The sequence below is a fragment of the Martes martes genome, assembly GCF_963455335.1.
Source record: "Martes martes genome assembly, chromosome: 2".
In the NCBI taxonomy this organism is placed as follows: Eukaryota; Metazoa; Chordata; class Mammalia; order Carnivora; family Mustelidae; genus Martes; species Martes martes.
Window position 1 is genome coordinate 95,104,109 of NC_137889.1, and position 22,355 is coordinate 95,126,463.

The 22,355-nt window shown below is 38.0% G+C and overlaps 1 protein-coding gene across 3 annotated transcripts in view; it reads left to right on the plus strand.

Annotated features, from left to right (window-relative positions):
• Positions 1 to 22,355, plus strand: part of GRID2 (glutamate ionotropic receptor delta type subunit 2) — a gene marked incomplete at both ends in the record, with an annotated part of 1,466,807 nt that overhangs the window by 1,316,312 nt on the left and 128,140 nt on the right. The gene's annotated exons all lie outside the window — the stretch shown is intronic.

Sequence of the window (22,355 nt, forward strand, 5' to 3'; positions counted from 1 at the left end):
GGTCCAAGTCAAAGGTCTGATGTACTGAAGCACATAATGATAGGAATGTTCCTTCTGAATTTTGCAAAGGAAAAGAATAAGAATTTTAGAGTCCCGGGGCACCTGAGTGGCTCAGTGGGTTAAGCCTCTGCCTTCGGCTCAGGTTGTGATCCCAGGGTCCTGAGATCAAGCCACACATCAGGCTCTGTTCAGCAGGGAGCCTGCTCTCCCCCTCTCTCTGCCTGCCTCTCTGCCTACTTGTGATCTCTCTCTCCCTGTCAAATAAATAGATAATCTTAAAAAAAAAAAAAAAAAAGAATTTTAGAGTCCCTCATGTAGTGTCAAAGTACATGAGATGTTGTCATGGAACTAAGGGGATGGTTTATTAAGAATTTACACCCCTCCTCAAATGAGAATTTTCTTATATAAGTTTTTTAAGAAAAAACGTTTTGAAATGTACACTTTAGATGAACAATGTATATGAAAGACTTGGGCCTGCGAGGCACTCCCAAAGATCACTGCATTTCATTCTATCTACTACCAAACAAGTGTGGGCCTAAGGGAGAGCAGTATCTTTCAGGCAGGAGTATATTTCATTTCACAGTGATAATGCATGTTGTTTATTTTCTAGATATTTTTCTATCTATTTTCTAAAAGCTAATGCCAGATCAAGAGATCAGTACCAGGTAACAAACAGTAAGCCCCAAATTTCAAACTATTTGAGCTGCATTCCTCCAAATTTTAAGATAGCAAAAAGTTAGGTATTTTGTGTTAAACAAAACAAAAATAAAAACAAACAAAAAACTAAGTTAGTCATCCAGAATTTATGTTAAAACTCTTCCAAGAGCTAACAAAAAAATCTAGGCCTCTCTGCTTATCTACAAAAGTGGAAGTTAGATTAATCCCAAGGTCTTATATTAGTTGGCCTTTCTGTGGAGCAAATAACCCCAAAGCATCCACGCCTTTTTTGCATTCGTGAAATGTAGGGCTGTGACTTGGCGAAGTTGTGCAGCCAGCTGCAGGTCACCTGCAGGTCTTCCTAGGCCGCTTCTCATTCCAGGGCCAGGCTGGAAAAGCGGCCCTGAGACAAGCTGTTCTCAAGGCAGTGAGAAGTTACAGAAGGGGCTGCCAGAAGCCTGCAGTGTTTCTTGTGTTTCTGGCATGGGTGTGACATATGTCTCATCTGCCCACAAACCACTAATGAAAGGGAGTCTCGTAGTCAAGCCCAAATCGATAGAGCGAGGAACTGTAATGCACATAAAGGGAAGAAGGGAGCAAATAATTATGAATGATGATACAATTTACCAGTGGTCCCTTATGGCTCTAAAAAAAAAACTAAAAATGGCAAAAATAGGGACGCCTGGGTATCTCAGTTGGTTAAGCATCTGCGTTCAGCTCAGGTCATGATCTGTCCTGGGATGAAGCCCTGCTTTGTGCTCCCTCCTCAGCAGGGAGCCTGCTTCTCCCTTTGCCTGCCACTCCCCCGGCTTGGGTTTGCACGCTCTCTCTCTGATGAATAAATACATACATTCTTTAAAAAATAAATAAATCAAATTTAAAAATCTAAATATGACAAAAAATTAAACAAGCATAAATTGGGAAGTAAAGTATCAAGGTATAAACAATGATTAATCATTCAAAACACACTTATTGATGAGTATGCTCTGAGAGGAACAAACTGGAAAATCAGTTATGTCTTAAAGAATTTACCTGGAAGTAATTTACCTGGAAAACACTTGCAGTCTAGTTGCAGATACGTGGCCCATGCACATGAAACAATGAATAATGCAGACATTTCTATAAATGTGTGCTGATATTTATATATATACAATATCAGTATGACTTATTTATATTGGATTAAATTGTGTAGTATTATACTGAAAGAATTGAATACTGAATGGAATAAAGAGTCAAAGGAAACATGAATGAAAGCTCTCCAGAGAAGGTGAGCTCTGAATTTGATCTTGAAGGATTAGTTGAGAATCGTTAGGCTGAAAGGATAAAAGAGATAATTCTTGGAGAAATGAAGACAGCAGGATTGAGGTAGGAGAAAGCAGAACATGTTGAAGAGCAACAAGGATGGCAAGTTAATTTGAAAGGAAATTTAAAGTTTGGGAATCATACAGTAAGCCACAAATAGCTGTGAGAACTTATTTCCATTTTGGAGCCCAGTAGTAAAATTCGAAGACAGTATTTAAGGGAGGGTTAATCTAGCTTTGAGAAGAAGGATGGATTAGGATTGGCAAAGACTAGAGCAAACCTAGAAGCATGAGAGAAGGAAGACCGAGTTCAGAACTGGGCAATGGGGAATGAGAAGGAAGGAACAGATAGAGGAGACACTTCTAGACAAAGAAGCACAGCATTGATTTCATTAGCTTAGAAGTTTGGGTGGAAAGCATAATAGAATGAAGGGGATGCCAAGGTCCATGGAGAAAGACCAGCAGAAAAGTCTAATGGATACTGAACATGAACCATGTCATTGAAAAAAGGATTATTTATTCCTTAGTTGTGGTTAATTGGGTTTTGCTTCACTACAGATTTTTGTTGTTGTCATTTCCAGACCTGATTTCTAGATCTTATATGCAAAAGAAGAACCCAATAAAATCAATACGCAGACATAATAGCAATTAAAGAAACGTTTAATAAATTACATGAAGTGTTCCCTGTGGTGCTATACCTAAGAGAGATTTTAATTCTGAGGAAGTCCACTCCAGTGAACTGCTAAAAAATAATATTAAACATTGAGCATTCTTTTTCCTTTGATTTGCATTATGGATATAGACGATTTAAATTGTCCTTCTCTGTGGAGTTCCTTAATAATGACATCTACATCCTGGTTCCCTGGACACCTGGAAGAAGAGAGATCCAGGAAAGAAACGTGATCTGGCAATTGTTGATACATAACTCATCTTGTTTCACATAAGTGCCACAGTCATTACCCAGACTCTCCTCCTGAATTCAGAAAATATCTGCTTTCATTTTCCTATGCTATAGCCATTAGGGAAAAGAGATCTCTTTTTTATTAACTGATTTTAAAAAATTATACAGACCATAAAATTTAATCATTGTAGTACACCTTAGAAATTATTATAAATAACTTTAATACCTCAACTTATCCTAGGCCCTTGATTACACCAGATCACTGATTGCTACTGTAATTGCATTCCATGAAAATGAAAGTATTCAGGGTGATTTTTTTAATTAAAGATTTTATTTATTTACTTAGAGCAGGAACAGGGGGAGTAGCAGAGGGAGAGAGAGAATCTCAAGCAGACTCTGTGCTGAGTACAGTCCAGTGCCTGACTCAGTCTCACAACCCAGAGATCGTGACCTGAGCCAAAATGAAGAGTCAGATGCCTAACCAACTGAGCCACCCAGGTGCCCCCATGGGATTTTTATGTAGTAATCACTAATTATTTCTCAGGTGACTATATATCTATACCACAATTTACAAGACGGTAAAGTACTTAAATATGTAATAAATATTAATACATAAAGTAAATGTTATGTGTGGATATAGTAGATATCTGCCCAGTATCTTATATGCTTGTATACTTTAATGACACTCCAAAGCAATTATATGAAATGTACATTTGCCTATTATGCACTTGCATATTAGAGCACAACTATTACACTACAAATGTATACACTGAGTAGAGGGCCTGAGCTTTGGCAAGCATTAGGTTAGGCATCAGAAACATGGGCTGTAGGGATATATTCACTTTTACACTTCTACACGCAGGGATGACTTTTAAAGACCAGTAAGTGCTACAATATATATAATCATAGATTTGGATAGTGGAATTTTGTTTCTTTGGTCTGCGTAAATACTAGATAACTTGACAGAAGTTAAAGTATTTCTACAATCTCATCCAATAGGTCAGAGTTCTACTGTGGTGAGTAATGTTTGCAGTGAATTCTCCAACACGGTTCATTAAATGTTTATGTGGCCCTTGTCTTGTAATAGTTCTTCATTTTCAAAAATTATTTAGTCAAAAGTTGTTACATTAAAAACATTTAAAAGTAGAAGAGAGCTGAATTTTTCAGTGATATCATTATGCTTTTTTTAAATTTTTAAATTTTTTTATAAACATATAATGTATCATTAGCTCCAGGGGTACAGGTCTGTAAATCGCCAGGTTTACACACTTCACAGCACTCACCATAGCCCATACCCTCCCTAATGTCCATAACCCACCCTCTCCCTACCCCTCTACCCCCGGCCCCCCTCAGTTTGTTTTGTGACATTAAGAGTCTCTTATGGTTTGTCTCCCTCCCGATCCCATCTTGTTTCATTTATTCTTTTCCTACCCCCAAACCCACCACGTTGCATCTCCACTTCCTCATACCAGGGAGATCATATGATAGTTGTCTTTCTCCGATTGACTTATTTTGGTAAGCTCATTATGCTTTTAATAAAATAAACTCCCGTGTTGATTTTAGAATCTTAACTATTCATAAAACTAAAAATGTGATAAAAAATATTTATTGAGTATTTAGTATGATCTCATCTCTGTTCTTAAATCTTAGTGGATATCAAAGAATAATTAATACATGAGTTTAAATTTATACTTCATCAATTAAAAAGTCCCTTTTTGCTTACTGGCTTCTGTCCTTAAACTTCAAGAATGAACCACCTAGTCACAAAAACAAGGTCATACTTCAAACTGAATGGAGAATGATTTTGTTGGATTCATGATATTGGTACAGTTGCATAAATACTATTTCAATTTAGTCACGATTTTCAGAATTTTTAAAAATGGAATGATCAGTACTTCCTTTATTATCAAGGATAGAACTAGTCCAAAGGGATAAATTACTTAGAATCACAAAAAGCAATAAAAGTGGAAAAATTTCAAGAGTTCTAATTCCATGTTGTTTTCTCATCATCATGCACCCTGTCTTCTCACAACTTTCTTTTAAAGGCATATGTGAATCATATTAAACAGACTATACTGGGTGCCTGGATGGCTCACTTGGTTGATCATCTGCCTTTGGCTCATGTCATGATCTCAGAGCCCTAGGATCAAGTCCCAGGAGGGGGTCCCAGCCTGGCAGAGAGTCTGTTTCACCCTCTGCCCCTACCTGCCCGCTTTCATGCTCTCTCCCACTTGCTCTCCCCTTCTCTTTCTCTCAAAAATAAATAAATAAAATCTTAAAAAAAAAAAAAAAGACTATATCATGTTTACTGTGTGCCAGATTTTGAGTTCTTACATTTAACAGTCTATGAGGGAGGTCTTATTTTTACCCTCATTTTATAGACAAAGAAACTGAGACATAATGAGGTGATTTGTCCCAGTTCACAAAGCTACTGAGTATTAGAGCTGAGACTCAAATCCAGACAGTATGGTTCCAAAAATTGTCTTACACTTTTAACAATCTGTATTTCAAGTAAATACTTGGGGATTGCCCTTCTCTCTCTCTCCCCCTCCCACTCCCTCTTAGGGGAACAGAATAGAATTAATCGTAATCCTTGACATATGAAGTACTTTCATTTTTGGTCCACAAATGAATACTTTTATTTTACTACTCTTAAATTCCTTGAATATAGTCTGTTCTGTTGTTGTTTCTTCCCTTTGCATGGTTAACTATTAGAATATCTATGCTCTACATTTTTTTGAATTTCCAAGGCCCTAATTTCCAGAATAATCTGGATGGGCCAGGCATGCATTTTTGGTTTTTTTTTTAATTGAAGTATAGTTTAGTTGACATACAATATTATATTAGTTTCAGATGTATTAATAATGATTTAGTGTTTATTTACATTATAAAATGCTTACCACAGTAAGTATAATTACCATGTGTCACCATACAGTTATTACAATATTATTCACTATATTTTCTATGCTATTACATTTATATCCCCATTACTTACTTATTTTATATCTGAAATATTGTGCCTTTCTATCCCCTTTACCTGTTTGTCCCATCCCTCCACCGACCTCCCCTCTAATAATCACCAATTCCTTGTATTTATGAGTCTGTTTCTGTTTTGTCTTGTTTGTTTTGTTTTTTAGATTCCGCATATAAGTGAAGTCATATGGCATTTTTCTCTCTCTGTCTGACTTACTTCTCTTTGATTAATACCCTCTAGGTCCATCCATGTTGTCACAAATGGCAAGATTTCATTCTTTTTTATGGCTGAGTAATATCCCATTATATAAATGCCCCATCTTCTTTACATTTTCATCTGTCAGTGGACCCTTAGGTTGCTTCCACATCTTGGCTATTTTAAATAATGCTGTAATGAACATAGGGGTGTGTATGTTTTTGAATTAATGGTTTTGGTTTATTTGGTTAAATATCCAGAAGTGGAATTGCTAGGTTATAGGGTATTTCTATTTTTAATTTTTTGAGGATCCCCCATACTGTTTTCCATAGTGGCTGCAATAATTTACATTCCCACCAACAGTGCATGAGAATTCCCTTTTCTCCACATCCTCGCTGGCATTTGTTATTTCTTGACATTTTGCTACTGGCCCCTTTGATAGGTGTGAAGTGATATTTCATTGTGGTTTTGGTTTGCATTTCCCTGATGATGAGTGATGTTGAGCACCTTTTCTTGTCTGTTGGCCATCTGTATGTCTTTTTTTTTTTTTTTTAAGGTTCTATTCATCCATTTGACAGGCAGAGATCACACGTAGGCAGAAAGGCGGGCAGAGAGAGAGAGGTGGAAACAGGCTCCCTGATGAGTAGAGAGCCCCATGCGGGGCTCGATCCCGAGACCCTGGGATCATGACCTGAGCTGAAGGTAGAGGCTTTAATCCACTGAGCTACCCAGGCGCCCCACGTATGTCTTCTTTAAAACAAAAAGTTTCCATTCAGTTTCTCTGCCCATTTTTTAATCAAATTATTTGGTGTTGAGTTGTATGGGTTCTTTGCATATTTTCAATATTCACCCCTTACCAGCTCTATCATTGGCAAATGTCTTTTCCCATTTAGTAGACTGCCTTTTTGTTTTGTTGATAATTTCCTTCACTGCAAAGTCTTCTCAGTTTACTATAGTTCCAATTGTTTATTTTCACTTTTGTTGCCCTTGCTTGAGGAGACGTATTTAAAAAAAAAAAAAAATTGTTAAGACTGATGTCCAAGAGTTTACTGCCTATGTTTTTCTTTCAGGATTTTTGTGACTTCAGGTCTCACATTTAAGTTTCTAATCCATTTTGAGTTTATTTTTGTTTATGGTATGAGAAAATGGTCAAGTTTCATTGTTATGCATGTAGCTGTCCAGTGTTCCCTGCACCATTTATTGCCCGGGTGTGTGGGGAGAAACGTAGCCTTCTTTCCCCCTGTCTTCCTTCTGTGTGAAACCTACCCCAACAAATGCAGTCCAAAATGCTTCCATACTTGTGGAACACAGCTGTTCTCCTTTGGTTCTGCAGATATGCTCTTCCCCTCAACCACACCCAAGCTCTAGCAGAGCTCAGCCGTCGACTCAGCAATGTTTGGTATGAGCTTCAGATGGAGAAGCGTTTTCCCCTGAATTATGTATTGTACCTCAATAGCTAATGCTTTAAATGGCTACTTACATGCGTTTGTAAGTTAAGTCTTTGCATGTGGTTTGTTTGTCTTTAAATGAAAGAAAACTTTTCTGCTGATGAAAAAAATTGTATATTCCCCTTTGTACATGCTTTCCCCTTTTGTTGTAGATTAATTGACCAGACAAGCACAGGTTTGTCTGTGTGTCCATATGAGTGCCAGCACCATACTGTTTGGATTACTATAGGCCTGCAGTATAGTTTGAGGTCTGGGTGTGTGATACTTCCAGGCTCGTTCTTTTTTCTCAAGACTGGTTTGGCTATTTGGGGTCTTTCACGATGCCTTACAAGCTTTAGGATTGTTTGTTCTGTGAAAAATGCTCTCGGCATTTTGGTAGAGTTTACGTCAAATCTATACACTCTTTTGGGTAGTATGAACAATTAACAATATTAATTTTCCAATCCATGTTCGTGGTGTATCTTTCCGTATGTGCCATCCTCAGTCTTCGATTTCTTTCTTCAATGTCTTACAGTTTTCAGAGTATAGGTCTTTCACCTCCTTGGTTAAATTTATTTCTGGGTATTTTACTCTTTTCTATGCAATTGTAAATAGAATTGTTTTCTTAATTTTTTTTTTTGCTATTTCATTATTAGTGTATAGAAATGCAAAATACTTTTGTATGTTTATTTTGTATCCTCTGACTGCATTTACTAGTTCTAATCAGTCTTTTGGTGGAATCTTTAGGGTCTTCTGTAAATTGTATTATGTCAGCTGCCATACCAATTTGAAGGCTTCTTTTGTCTTTTCCTTGTCTGATTGTTATCTGGATTCAGAAAAAGCACATGAGATCTTTTTCTCTGTCTCTGTCTTCAAACTTCTTACAGTTTATTCTTGGGTCCTGCCTCATGTTGGTAAGCCCCTTGAGTTCAGATGTGCATCTCTACATCTCTAGTGGCTACCTTTATGCCAGCACAGAGTAAGCATTCAATCAATACTTGATGAAAAAAGATCTACCCAACTTTTAGATCAAAGATAATCCCATTTACTTATATCCCAATAAATTAAATACCTATTCTTTGTGCTTGTTAGTAAAAAAAGAAAAAGTCTTCTATTTTCTCTTACATGACAATTTTTTCTTTCTTGGTTTCTCCCATTTTTCTATATAATGAATAATAAAAACTCAGAAAAAAAAAAGAAAAACACAGCACATGTCTACCTTTCTTTCCAGCTCCCTGCTGTAAGAACTTTTATGCTTTCATGCTCAAAAGGAAGGTAGGAAAGATTCCTTTAACTCGAAAGCACAGAGCCCTAATCCTTTTATTCACCAATAAGAATGAAGTACTTTTAAACCACTTTCTTGCCTCTTCAGGAAGTGAAAGAAACTGATCGCCCAAGTTAGCAGTTCCAAAATCAGTCAACTGGCTTGACCTCTGCTCTCAGTCAGCTGGAAGGAGCTCTCATGTTGATGCTTATAAACAGAAGTTAAATAATTCTTTTCTCTTTAGACATACAAAATACATACAGTCCCTCAGCTCTGAGAACAGGAGTGACATTATCAAAATACTTATGTAAAAATTAAGCAATATGAACTTACCCATTAAACTGGTTTGGATAATAAATGCTGGAAACATCTTGAGGAAAGGAAGTCATTGCTGAGTAGAATAGAAAGATTTTCTCAGACTTGAGCTAGAAAGCTTCAAGGTAAGTAGAATTTGGATATTGGTCTGGGTAAGGTGCTCAGGAAAACATGAGGAAATCATCAAAACAAAAAGTTACCTTGTGTTGAAAGGACAATGAGAAGGAACTATGTGGCAGGTGAATGCTGGTAGAGAAGCTAAATTTAAATGTGACCAGGGTACTGATAGCTGCTACTTATTAGGTACCCACGGTGCTAAACATCTGATATACTTCATGCAGTACTTGCCACAAGCCTGTAAAGTGGTCACTTATTCATTGTGTTTTAAAATTTTAAGGAAACTGAGACTCAGAGCTAAGTTATCTTACCAAAGTCACACAGTAATGACAAGTGGAGCTAGGACTCAAACCCAGGATGGGGTTTGTGTCCTGACTCAGGACCCCACACCAGCTTTGCGAGGCTCTGAGGAGAACATTAGACACAGGAGCATTTGAGGAATCTAAGGTACTGGGTTAAACAAGACAGAGTTTAATTGAGAAAAGCCATTACAAGGCCCTTGTTGTATTCCAACTGTGAAGCAGTGAGAATGTTCTCAATGAGATTGAGAAATGATTAGAAAAAAGGTACCATTTGAAGAGGGATGGAGAGGATTTGGTGGCAATCAGAGGATCCAGGAAGCTGTAGGGGAAAGGATGTGCAGATTCAAGTGCTCACAACAGCTTTCTCTTGCATTCTCCTTCCAACTCTCATTTTTTTCCTTTTTGGTCATTTATTGCAAGTGTTGCATCAGCTCAATTTCACCGCCAGGGAAAAAAACAACTAGAAAATGATTTCTAGAAAAGTGATGATTTTTTAAAAATGTAATTCATTGGGACGCCTGGGTGGTTCAGTTGATTAATCCACTGCCTTTGGCTCAGGTCATGATCCTAGAGTCCTGGGATCGAGTCCCACATGGGGCTCCTTGCTCGGCTGGGAGCCTGCTTCTCCCTCTGCCTTCTCTGCCAGCCTCTCTCCCTGCGTGTGCTCTCTCTCTCTCTTTCTGACAAAAAATAAATAAAATCTTAAAAAAAAAATGTAATTCACTACCCAGGGGTTATTTATTTCAAACGATTTTTCAGCTTACAGACTTTTGTTCCATCATTGCTCAAATTACATTAACATATCCCTAGTGGTATTCTTCTGTCTCACACATCAGATACTATTTTTTAAAATAAATAAGTAAATAAATTTTAGAAAGCACGTACACACACACACACACACACACACACACCACTGAAATCTTTTGGTTTTCTGTTCTGGATCAAGAAAACAAGATAGTTTAGATGGTCATGTTTATATAAAGTAATAAAGAAAAAATGTTTCAGGAGTTGAAAAAGAAAGCAAGAGGACATGAAAGATTCACTTTCAAATAGAGACTGGAGTAAAATAAAATAATATATATTTGTGTATATATTTTTATTTAAAATAACATTCTTAACCTATGAAGTGTTAAAAGAAATTGTTTTCTTTTCTCATATCATATACATATATTAAATAAGGATTAGCTTCTGGAAGCCATTAAGTAAAATACCATTCCTATTTCAGAGCGGTTCCTTTTAAAACATTTGTTTTAAAATTCGAATTTTAGAATTTTGAATTTAGGGAACTACAACAAAAGAGAAAAAAAAATGAAGTAGCTTATTAGTCAGTCATTTTTTTCTGTTTCCTGAATCCTCATGAAGCTATCCTTATGCCTAATAGTCTGTGGATTTTACCCACCACCCTGACTGCTGCTTCTGATGGAGAACCTAAATAATTTACATTTGTTTCAGCGTTCAGCCTAATTAAATGGGAGTATAAGTACAATTGGTGATATTTCAAATATTTCAAAAATATTTATCAAATGGGCACTATATGATTTGAAATTAGTTTTATTAATCTTGTAAAGCAGTAGCCAAATTTTACAAAAATTGCCAGGCTTTGCTGTCAAGGAGCAGACAGCATTCTCGATGCTGAACACAATCCCAACCATCAGACAATGCAATCCCATGGAGCAGATTTCAAAGTGTTACAAGATTCTGTTTTCCTTGTACTTGCATCATACAGCATTTGGGGAATACTTCATCCAAGGTACAAGAGTACCTTTTATAAACAAACATCTTTATTAGATTTTCTGGAAAAAAGTACTGAGGTACAGGGAAGATAAATGACTAGTGCGAAGCGCAGAGCAGTATTTCAGCTGAGTAATGAGCCCATGACATTAGACCAAGCCGCTTGGCAAGAAGTTGGATCAGCCTTTCATTATTTTATAAGATTTGGACTGTTTCTAGATCTTAGTAAGTATGATTTCATTCAAAAAGTGGTTGTTTTACAAAAAACATGGTTATTATAGTGGTATAAAGTCGGTGTGACTAAAGGCTGAGTTTTTGTTTTTTTTTTTTTTTTATTTGACAGAGAGAGAAATCACAAGTAGGCAGAGAGGCAGGCAGATAGGAAGGGAGAAGCAGGCTCCCTGCTGAGCAGAGAGTCCGATGCGGGGCTCGATCCCAGGACCCTGGGATCACGACCCGAGCCGAAGGCAGAGGCTTAACCCACTGAGCCACCCAGGTGCCCCTAAAGGCTGAGTTTTTAACAAAACATTTCAGAGTTTAAAACTACAAATGTGCATTGCACTTGAAAGTACACATGCACACACACACATATGCCTGAGAGTCAATTATAAGCTTCTCGCAAAAATACTGTTATGCCCCAATAACGGGTCCGTGATTAAAGGAGGGAGACTGATACAAAGCGAAGGTCAAGCAAAGCTTTATTTCGCACCAAGCATCAAGAATCTAACCGAACGTTCGGGGCCGCACCTCTTACAAGAGAGGGTGACCCTTCTCTGTTTCACAGTCTAGTTTTTAAGGGCAAAGGCCATGCGGTTGGGCCTGGCCACGCACAGGTGACCAATGAGATTGTAACACACACAGGAAACTCCACAGTGATGCTAGGTGACCAATTGAATTATAATTTACCCTAGTAGACATTTGAATCAGCCTATTACACCTTGATCAGGATTGGCGCCAAAAGGGTTCCCAAAGGGCAGGGGCCCATGCTCCTTGGTAGCTAGGGAGACAGTATGCAACCCCCTACTGATCAGATGTCTCCACCTGGCCTGACCCATCTTTGTATCTGGGCATTGTTACCTGGAGCTGGTTTCCGGGACCGCCTTTAAGTGAATCCCCTGGGGGAAGGGGAGCAAGGACAGTTCAAGGGCTAAACAACAAGGTTTTGTTTAACCTCAATGAAAGCCTCTTGACAAAACATAAACATAAAATAGGTCCTTACAATACTATAGAATTCTATCATAATTCTATTTTACTTAAATCACATTTTTCTATCCAAAACACTCATCTTTACTCAGGGGACTTAGCTCAACCTGCTTTTTAAAGGGAAAATTTGATGGCATTGAGGATAATCAGAGAATGTGGTTCTTTTTTAATAGACCCTTAAAATATTGTAAGAAGGGTAACAGCATGGGAATAAGCACGTGGGCTTGCATGATAATTATGTTGATAGAAGGAACAACCGTAGACAATGAGACAGGAATGTGACTTTGGCATGCATTTAGATGAATTCCCTAATTTTACAAACGTAAAACAGAGAAGGGAAGTGGGGTCCCCTGCCAAGAGTTTAAACTTAGGTCAAAAAACAAACAAACAACTTAGGTCAGAACATGATCTGGGGATCACAAATCCAGGTTCCTAGTCCAGGGTTCCTCCTGTTCTGCCATTCTCTTTGTTTCAAAAAATCAGTTTTGTATCCCTAGAATTTACTAGTAAAATAAATTTTTCAGAAGCATAGTTATGTCTACTATAAAGGAACAGGAGTATCAGCAAATAATGTTTAACAGGGTCATAAACGTAACTAGAACACCTGTTTAAAATTGTCATTATTTTATAGACATAAAGAAAAAGTTAACACAAATAATGGATAAGGTGCTGTGGATTGTGTTATCCCTAACTTAGAGAGAAACTATCCTGTAGCTTAAAATAATAGTTAATAATCACTGAAGACTTCCTATGTGCCAGGTACTATTCCAAGAGCCCTAACTGTGTTAAGTCATTTAATCTTCACAATAAACTTATGAGGTAAATACTATGATTAGTCACATTTTACAGAGGAGGAAACTGAGTCAAGGAGATATTTTCAGTTTTCAAGGTCATAAAGCTAATAAGTAGCCGAACCAGGTTTGAACCCATGCTGTCCAACACAATGCCACCGGAGATCCTACTACTGTAGGTCTAAGCACATGCGCCGGCGTGCACCAGGATAACGAGCATCCAAACGGTCTTCATGCCTGTTCAAGCAGCCACCTTCTTGCACACTAAAATGCCTACGGGTGATTTCCAGAGATTAAACAGCATGCCAACAGCAAAAGTCCTCCTTTAGCATGAGGGGGCAGATACATTTGAAACTGAAGCTGTCTTGTCAGGTGATCAGAAGGAAACAATGAAAGTATTAAAAACGGAAAGCTGTGAAGGATACTATAGTTATTTTCCCTCTCTTACCTTCTTTTGTCACAAACGACTTAAGACTGTACTAGGCCAAAACTTCAATTCTTCCTTCATAGAAGTTTTCATTCATCATGACTTTTTAATTGGTGGGCTCCGTAATCACCTCTTACTATCCCATTTCACAGTTCTTTGAGCAGCTCAAAAAAAACTAGCATCATAATTGGTCAGATTGTTTATTCACATGTCAAATGTTTACTAATATGAAATAGAAACGACTATTTCTAGAACTAAAGTATGGCTAAGATAAAAAAAATATGATTTCCATATGGAATGACATTTATGAGTTCATGTAGTCCAGAATGACAAGTCTAATGGAGGCACTAATGATTTTTATCTTAATGAACACAATTTCCTACTTTAGCACCAACTTCAAAAAGAGACAGATAGATATACCTCAAAGTGTACATTCTTTTCCTTAATAATCCATTTTACAACTGTCATTGTATGAAACTATTTATGTTTGAAATAATGTTAATAACTATTGAAAATCATTGAAATCCAACATTTTTATTTTATATATAACTGACCTCAGCATATGTATATAAAAATTATGCCTTCATGATATTCTTTTTTTAAGATTTATTTATTCTTTTTAATTTAATTTAATTTTTTTTCAGTGTTCCAAAATTCATTGTTTATGCACCACACCCAGTGCTCCATGCAATATTCTTACCAATATTTCAGGGGTCAGACATGGAGATAAGATGGGAGGAACCAACAACCTGAAAAAAATACGATAGGTTTCCTGTTCTGATAAGGTTTTCTGTCTCTTTCCGAAATAATATTCTCTATAGGTACATTTTTGTTCTTAGGATTTTTATCAATTTTCTGGGGGCTTTTTTCCAGCAATTAACCAAGATATCTATATCATTCCCCATAAAAGTAAACATGGTCCTTCTGATGAAGTTCTAGAACCTGGGTGAGGTTCGGTGGGCTGAAGTCCGGAGCCGATGACCAAGAAAGAATTCTTGAGACATCTTTGGTGCAAAATGGTGGTTTATTAAAGCACGGGGACAAGACCTGTGGGCAGGAAGAGCTGCTGCCCCGGGTTGTGAGGGATGGCAGGTTATGTACCCTGCGGTTGGGGGAAGGTGAGGGAAGCTGAGGTTTGAACGGAGTTTTCATATGTTAAAAGAGGCCTCCAAGGTGCAGGGATACCGGAGGCTTGATCAATGCTGTCGTTTGGCAAGCCATTAACATCAAGATAGTTGGGAGATTCCTGGTGGAATGTCACAATCCTGCTATCAAGCGTCTTTGTTAGTGAGATTTAGGTATAGAAGAAACTTAACTTCACTTAGATTTCCTTCTACCCCAGCCTCCTTCAGTTTTGTTTATGGAGGGGAGGGTGACGTTAAGGCTTGAGGAACTGAGTCATTTGCCTCTGGAAATCGTGCCATTGATAATGTAACTTCTTTGTTAAACCAAGGGAGACTCCTGTCTTGCGGGATTGTGATCTCAGCAAGTTAACTATTTGTTTTGGCACTCAGGGGTACCTGAGGAATGCCACACACATCACCGAGGGGAGCGGATGGAGAGGGGGTGCAAGGTGCCAGCTTTTGCTTTGTCCTCAGCCAGCCTCCCGCTCCCTCATCACTTCTAAGCAAACTCTAATGGTCTTTTAATTTTACTAATATGAATTTCTTCTTTTCTATTTTTTTAGCAACCAGAATAATTTGCCAAACAAATTACCACCCAACCAGAATGTAATCAGTAGAGTGGCAGTAAATACTTCTTTAAGGTTGATGAGATAGAAGAGCATAAAACCCGGGGTTCCTGAATATTAAGCCAAGCTTTGTGGATTTAGGACATGGGGAATCACTGAAGAATTTGGGAAGACTCATCATAATCAGTAGTATGCTTTTTGGCCAGTCTGGAAGAATGTATACAATGAAATAAAGGAGGAATTGACTAGAAGGGAGGCTACCAGTTAGGAAGCCATTGTCATATCCATGACATAAACTCCAAGAAGGCAGGGGTTCTTCTCTGCTTTATTCAGAGATGTAATACAAGCCTCTAGAAGAAAGCCTATCACATAGTAGATATTCGAAAAGTATTAACTGAATGAATGGGTGAATGAATCCTTTAGAAAAAGTGAAATGCCTGAAGTAGACTGAAGGCGGTGGAAATGAAGGGAAGAAGAAAGATATTGTAGAGGTAATGTTGGCCATTAACTAGACAGAGAGATGGGGCAAAGGGGGACCAAACATAAATGAAATCGTTAGCCTTGCTGACTGGGAAGTGGGGAAATCACAGAAGAGAAGCCAGGAGGGGAAGCTGGCTTGAAACTAAAACCAGTTGTACTGATGAGCTAATTTTGAGCTAATTTCGGGCTTGACATGTTGAGTTTGAGGCACCAGAAGATGATGTTTTTATATAGGGAAATGTACAGACAATGACAGACAAATGACAATGCAGGGTGGAAACTTGAGGGAGAGGGTAGAGAGGTGGATATAGACTTGGGCACATTCTCCATTAAGATAATGAACACAGAGATGTAGCTTATGGAAAGAGCATAGACATAAATAAGAAAAGGTTGAGGCAAATTGCTTTCAAATGTCCCTTTTTTATTTCCTCTCCTTTCCATTCCACAGTCACAAACATGATTGAATCTTAGCATATTGTGCCTAGGAACACAGTTACTCCTTTCTTTTTAAACCTACTCAAATCTTACACGGATTCCAGCTGTGGGTTCCAGCTCATAATCCATCCTCAGCATAAGTCCTCCCTAGCAAATTCAGCTCTTATCAGACCTTTCATCCTGTTTCTGTGTTTTGTCTTTTCTGTACCACATATGCCACTTTTGTATTCATTTATTGGGTTTATACATTGACATTTCAAATATGTTCCAAATTCTTAGGTTGAAAAGAATAGCAAAACCTCCTATTCCTTCTTTTTTTAATCTTCTATGAATAGGAAATATATCCTTACTAGGTATTCAATAAATTCTTGTTAAATAATGTTTGAGGGGGAAAGAATCCTATTCTCACTTGTGATTACTAAGGCAAGCAATGTATTAGAGAGTAGGATTCATGTTTATTTATTCAGTCAATAAATATTTGTTGAGCAACTACTTAGTGCCTCATACGGTTCTGTTTTTCTAGATTAAAAAAATAGTAGGCAAGATTGACAAGGTTATTGCTTTCCTGGAGCTTACATTATACTAGAGAGTTGGAGGAGAAAACATAATAAATTAGACAACAAATAGGATAATTTCACATTGGAAAACATGTTATGAAGAAAACATACCTGGGACAGAGAATAAAAACAGATCAATGTTGAGATGCGTCACAGAAGATATTTCTGAGGAAGCAACATTCGATTACAACCTAGAATGTAAAATGTACAGGAAGAGTATTCCATGTATAAACCGCAAGAAATGCAAAGGCTCTGAAGTGAGAACTGGCTTGGAGTATTTAAAGAATGGCAAGGAGTCCAGCATGGCAAGGCAAACAGACAAGAGGATAGAATGAAAGGAAATTAAAGAGTTAGGCCCAGATGTATTGCAGAACCTAGAAAAGCATAATAAAAACTACTGTTTGTTTGTTTGTTTGTTTGTTTTTTCCAAAAAACAAAGGCAAGCTATTGCAAGTTTTAAAAAGAGGAGTGTTTATTACCTCTAGCCTTTCAGGTAAAGAAGGAAATATGGTAGAAAGAGGGAGAGCAACAGAGGCAGTGAGCAAGAGTAAACGTAGGAAGATCGGTTAGGAAGCTAGTGCAGTAATCCAGGAGACAGGCAACAATGGCTAGGCGTAGGGTGATAAAATTAAAACAGTAAGAAGTGACAGGTTCCAGTCTATCATAGCTATAAAACTAATAGGACTAGCAAATGGTATGGTCGTGAAGGCTGAGGTAAACAGAGGAACCAAGATAACCTTTTCTTGTAAGTGTAAGTGTATGTGTATGAACAAGTAAGTGTATGGTGGTTGGTTCCACTACCTGAGTTGGTCAAGCATGGGCCAGAAGTAGGTTATGAGCCAGAGGAATTAAGACTTTGGCCTTGGGTTTGGTAAACTCACATTTTTATTAGACAGGAACTTAAATATATAAATGTGAAATTTAGAAGAGAAAACAAAATACTATGAATTACAATTTGATAGGTAGAAAGTTATAAAAGACGTAGTTATAAAAGACATGGGCCCTGGTTGAAGGACTCTGACCGAAGACCAAGTTCCTTCCACGTCTGTACCCATCCATCCTTGGTGAGTGAGATAGGACTGTCCTCAGGCTGACCTGCCTTGTGACAGAGGATGCTTATAGCAGCAGCAGGGGTAATATACTCCCCCATTTCCATTCAAGGGAAGAAGATGAGAACTCTCTCCTCTCAAGCATGAATACAAATCTATTCCTTTGGCTTAATTAGTTCATCGTAGGTCATGTGTTGACCACTGGACTGAGCAGATCCCCACGAGAATATATATTTATAGCTTAGACTCCCTGCCTAATGGGATGGACGAGACACTGAAGAGTCAACTATAATGTCCCTTACAACAAATCTGAAGAAAGAATTAATAGGTATTAGAGAATGTAAGGAACAAAGAAGAAGGAATTAATAATATTCAGTATAATACAATAATTTATTGCACATTTATTTGTGTTACTCCTCTAAAGGTTTTCCATGGACTAACTCCTTTAATCCTCACCACACCCTAAGAGAAAGGTGCTATTAAGTAAACTGCTCAAGTTACAGTTAATAAATGGCTAAACTGGGATTTCAACCCTCACTCCAGAGAGCACTCTCTTAACCAATATACTCTGACTAAAGGGGGAAAACTGAAAGAGAGATGATAGCAAATACTCAGTTGAAAAGTTGTAAATAGGAACGTGGGAAGGGGACGGTATGGAAAGGGAGCGCCTGCTGTTGGTTTTGCCCGTGCCGAATTTGTAGTGACATCAAGAGGAGGACTGTCTGAAAACTGTTGGAAATATGAGACAGGAGAGTGGGTTAGACAGGGGAGAGAGGTACAGATGTAGGATTTATCATTACAAAGCAACAAGGGGTGGGGGAAATCAAGAGAAAATATGTGCAGCAAAAAGAGAGTCCAGCACTAAGGACTGGTATTAGAGGAAATACAGGACACTAGAAAAGAAGGGACTGGAAGGGTGCACGGGTAACGACAGTAAATTACACAATTTTTCTATCCTCAAGATCTAGAGCCATCCCTGCCACAGAGCTAGCGCTTGACAGCTATTTCTCTTGTTGTTGTTTATCTCTTTTTTGTGACAGCAATGTCTTAAAAGAATTCATGAACTGCTACTCCAAACTCCCCCCAGTTACGTTGCGGCTGACTCTACCTCAGTGGTTCTCAAACTTGAGTGAGCATCAGCATTCCCCGGCAGGACGGCTAAAACCCAGATCGCTAGGCCCCGGCCCCATAGTTGCTGATTATGTGAATGTGATCTGCTTTTTGAACAAGCTCCAGATGCGGCTGGGTGCCGCTGATTGGGAGTCCACATTTGGAGCGCTGCCGCTCTAACACGCGCTCGTGACTCCCTTACTGTTCACTCTTGTGCTTTCCCTGGCGTCTGTTTTCTGCTTCTTGCCCTTGTCTTCAGGATTTTGACCTTCCCCTTCATCGTGTACAGATCATTCCCTATCTATATCACCTTGTTTAATTCTTACAAAACATATTAAAGGAAAGATTATTGTGCCTCTTCTATAGATTAAGAAATGAAGGTTTGGAAAGCATAAGGGAAAAAACACTCAAGTGTTGATTCTATAAAACTAAATTATACAGGGGTAAGGAGTTAAAGTTATTAAGTCCTTTTGTACTTCATCTTCAGTTCCACTTGTTTGATTTCTTCTGCCTCATCAGCCAAGACATCTTCTTCAACAACCAAGCACTTTTCATAACTTTCGAATCATAATCTTTCGAATCCTTCTGTGGTGGTAGTTGTTCTTTTTGTCTCTCTTAGAATCCTTGCAATTAAATCAGTTCGTTTTTCCATCAGGTTCTCCATGACCTGATGAAGTCTCGCACAGTGCTTTGCCTACAGGGACTTCAAAAAATGGTATTAACTGGTGTATTGAATAGAAGTCTTCCAGATTGTTAGCTAAACCTATCTTCTACTTAGCCATTATCCCTATTCCAGTAAAATATCATTATTTAGCAAAATAATCCCTTGAAAGGGATTATTGTCCCGTGACAATTGATTTCATTGTCACGAGATCTTCTTTGGTTTTCATGGAAGGTGAAAATTTTAGTAATAAAATAAGTTGTTTATTGTTTTGGCTTGGTTTTGCTTAAAGAAGGAATCAAGTTTCCTCCTGTATTCTCAGGGCTATATTTTTAATGGTTTTTTTTTTTTTCCCCTTTACCTTACATTATAAAGTCTATAGGACTTTTGTTAACTTAAAATCAGAGAACAATAGATTCTTGAAACTCAGTGACAATTTGTCATTTGTTTTCTAACCGTCCTTATCCAGGTTACTGTGAGGAAACACCACACCGGAGAGGAGAACTGATGAGCTGTAATCACATAGTTACACCTGGCAGTGTTTGGATTGCAGAAAAGTCCATATTTCCTTACTATCAGTCTTGTGCCACTTCCTTCTATCTCATAGATTAATAACCCTAAAATCCCAGAGCAGCTCCTAAAATCTAAGATGTCCAAAATTGAAGGAGATATGTGAATTTTTTTTTTTTTAGAGCCCAGGTATCTTTTTTTTCTAAATATTTTATTTATTTATTTATTTGAGAGAGAGAGAGAGAGAAAGAACACAAACAGAGGCAGAGGCAGAGGGAGAAGCAGATTCCACAAGGAGCAGAGATTACCCCCACACACACCCTGCCCTGACTGGGGACTGTATCCAAGGACCCTAGGATCAAGACCTGAGCCGAAGACAGATGCTTAACCGACTGAGCCACCCAAATGCACAATATATGAATTTTGAATGAGACATTATAACAACAAAAAGAAAAAAAGAAAAGATAAAAGGCCCCCTGAGGCTCTTCTTGTCTGCCTCTCCCTACCCACCTCATTTTGCTACTCTTCCCCACGAGCTGCATCCCAAGGCAGTGGTCTGCTCCTGGTGCCTTCTTCTGCCTCAGGGCCTTTATTCCTGCATTCACGTTTCCTCTACCTTCTGCTCAACTTCCCGCCTCAGTCTAAACAGTCTTCCCATAAGGTGAAATCCAGTCACTGTTATTGCCAGCTGCCAATGCCTTTCCACAGATACCAGCTCCAAGAAGACTGTGGAGTGAGAAAGGAAATAAAATAAGGACAATGTAGTCAGATGTTAACTCAATGAATTCAGTTCGAAGAACTATATTTTGTTCTGACTTGGTATCCATCTTACATTTGGAGAATTAAATATCTTTTCATTCAGGAAATTAGCACAGATTGCTTAATGTCCTTCCTTCAGGAAACAAAACCATCTTGATCAAAACCCCTAAATATGTTTTTCTCTTCCTAAATTCTAAAAGTCTTGGAATTGCATATCCCTTGTTCAGAATTACTGTGGAGGAGTGGAAAGGGGAGAAGGAACCAAGAAACAGGGGTATGTGAGCAATTTGCTGGAGAAGACCCTCTCTCTTGCTTCCTTCTTTGAGCAAGTAAGTGCTTGGTGCAGAGTTTGAAACACCGGGGTTTCTAAGCTGATGCCCTTGACTCTGCTTTCACATTCTTTACATTAGAAAAAATAAGTCCTTTGGGATGGTTTATGCAAAATTCTATGTCCTACTTTAAGAACTTTTTTGACCTTCTGTGCATGTAGAAAAACGTAAAAAATAAATGAGAAAATGGCATATTCAAAGAGAAGCTTTTAAACAAATGTTCTAGCAAAGCTTTTCTGTGTTATCATTGATTAAAATAAAAAGTAACAAATCGAAAGCTTTAAAAGGAGTCGTCCCTTGAAACCTTTTTTATATATAATGCCAAAAAATTCTATTCTGAAACAAAGGCTGGTCCAGCCTGCTTACTCATTACAAGAATGGTCAGACCCTGTGTCTTATTCAGATGGGAAGGTGACCATCTGAGGTCTCAAATAGCCATTGTGACCACCATCTGTAAAATCATTTCTCTGAAAACTGGCTACCTTTAGGACACAGATTCTGCATAATCTTACAAAAGATGGGTAGAGAATCCCTTTAGGAAAGATTTAAGTAATGGACCATTGCATACCACTTTCAGAGTTTCTCACATGCTTTGCCAACACTGAAAATCTATCTTAACAACCAATTGATGTGTTCCCACAGGTTAGAATATTCCTTTTTTCTCCACCAAAAATGACCTTATGTGCACAACCAGTATTGCAAGCAACACAAGGGATCCATTCTCTTGATAACACAGGATTTCAAATTCAGAACTGTTGAATTGCACAGGAATTGTTCCAAAAGGATTTGGTCACTTGGTGCAGCTTATACTGTACACAACAGATAGGTTCCACAATGAAACACCTGGTAAAGGGTGTATTTGAATTCGTAAGCTTTCCTTTCTTCTCCAGTTTTACCCTTTGGAAATCCATGCAGCTGCTGTTAGGCAGAACATGTAATGTGGGGCCTTACATCACCTCAATATTCCCACTTGTATGCCCATTTTGAAACAGTCACACTACAGAGATAATATGAAAAATAAGTTTAAAAATGTAGTAAAAATTTTATGGTCAACCTCAAAGGAAAATTTATACTGAAACCAGTGTAATCAACCAGATACAGGGTACTTACTATGTTTCAAGTTAGTGCAAATAGATTTGAAAAGGGAAGGGAAAATGAGGCAATACTTCA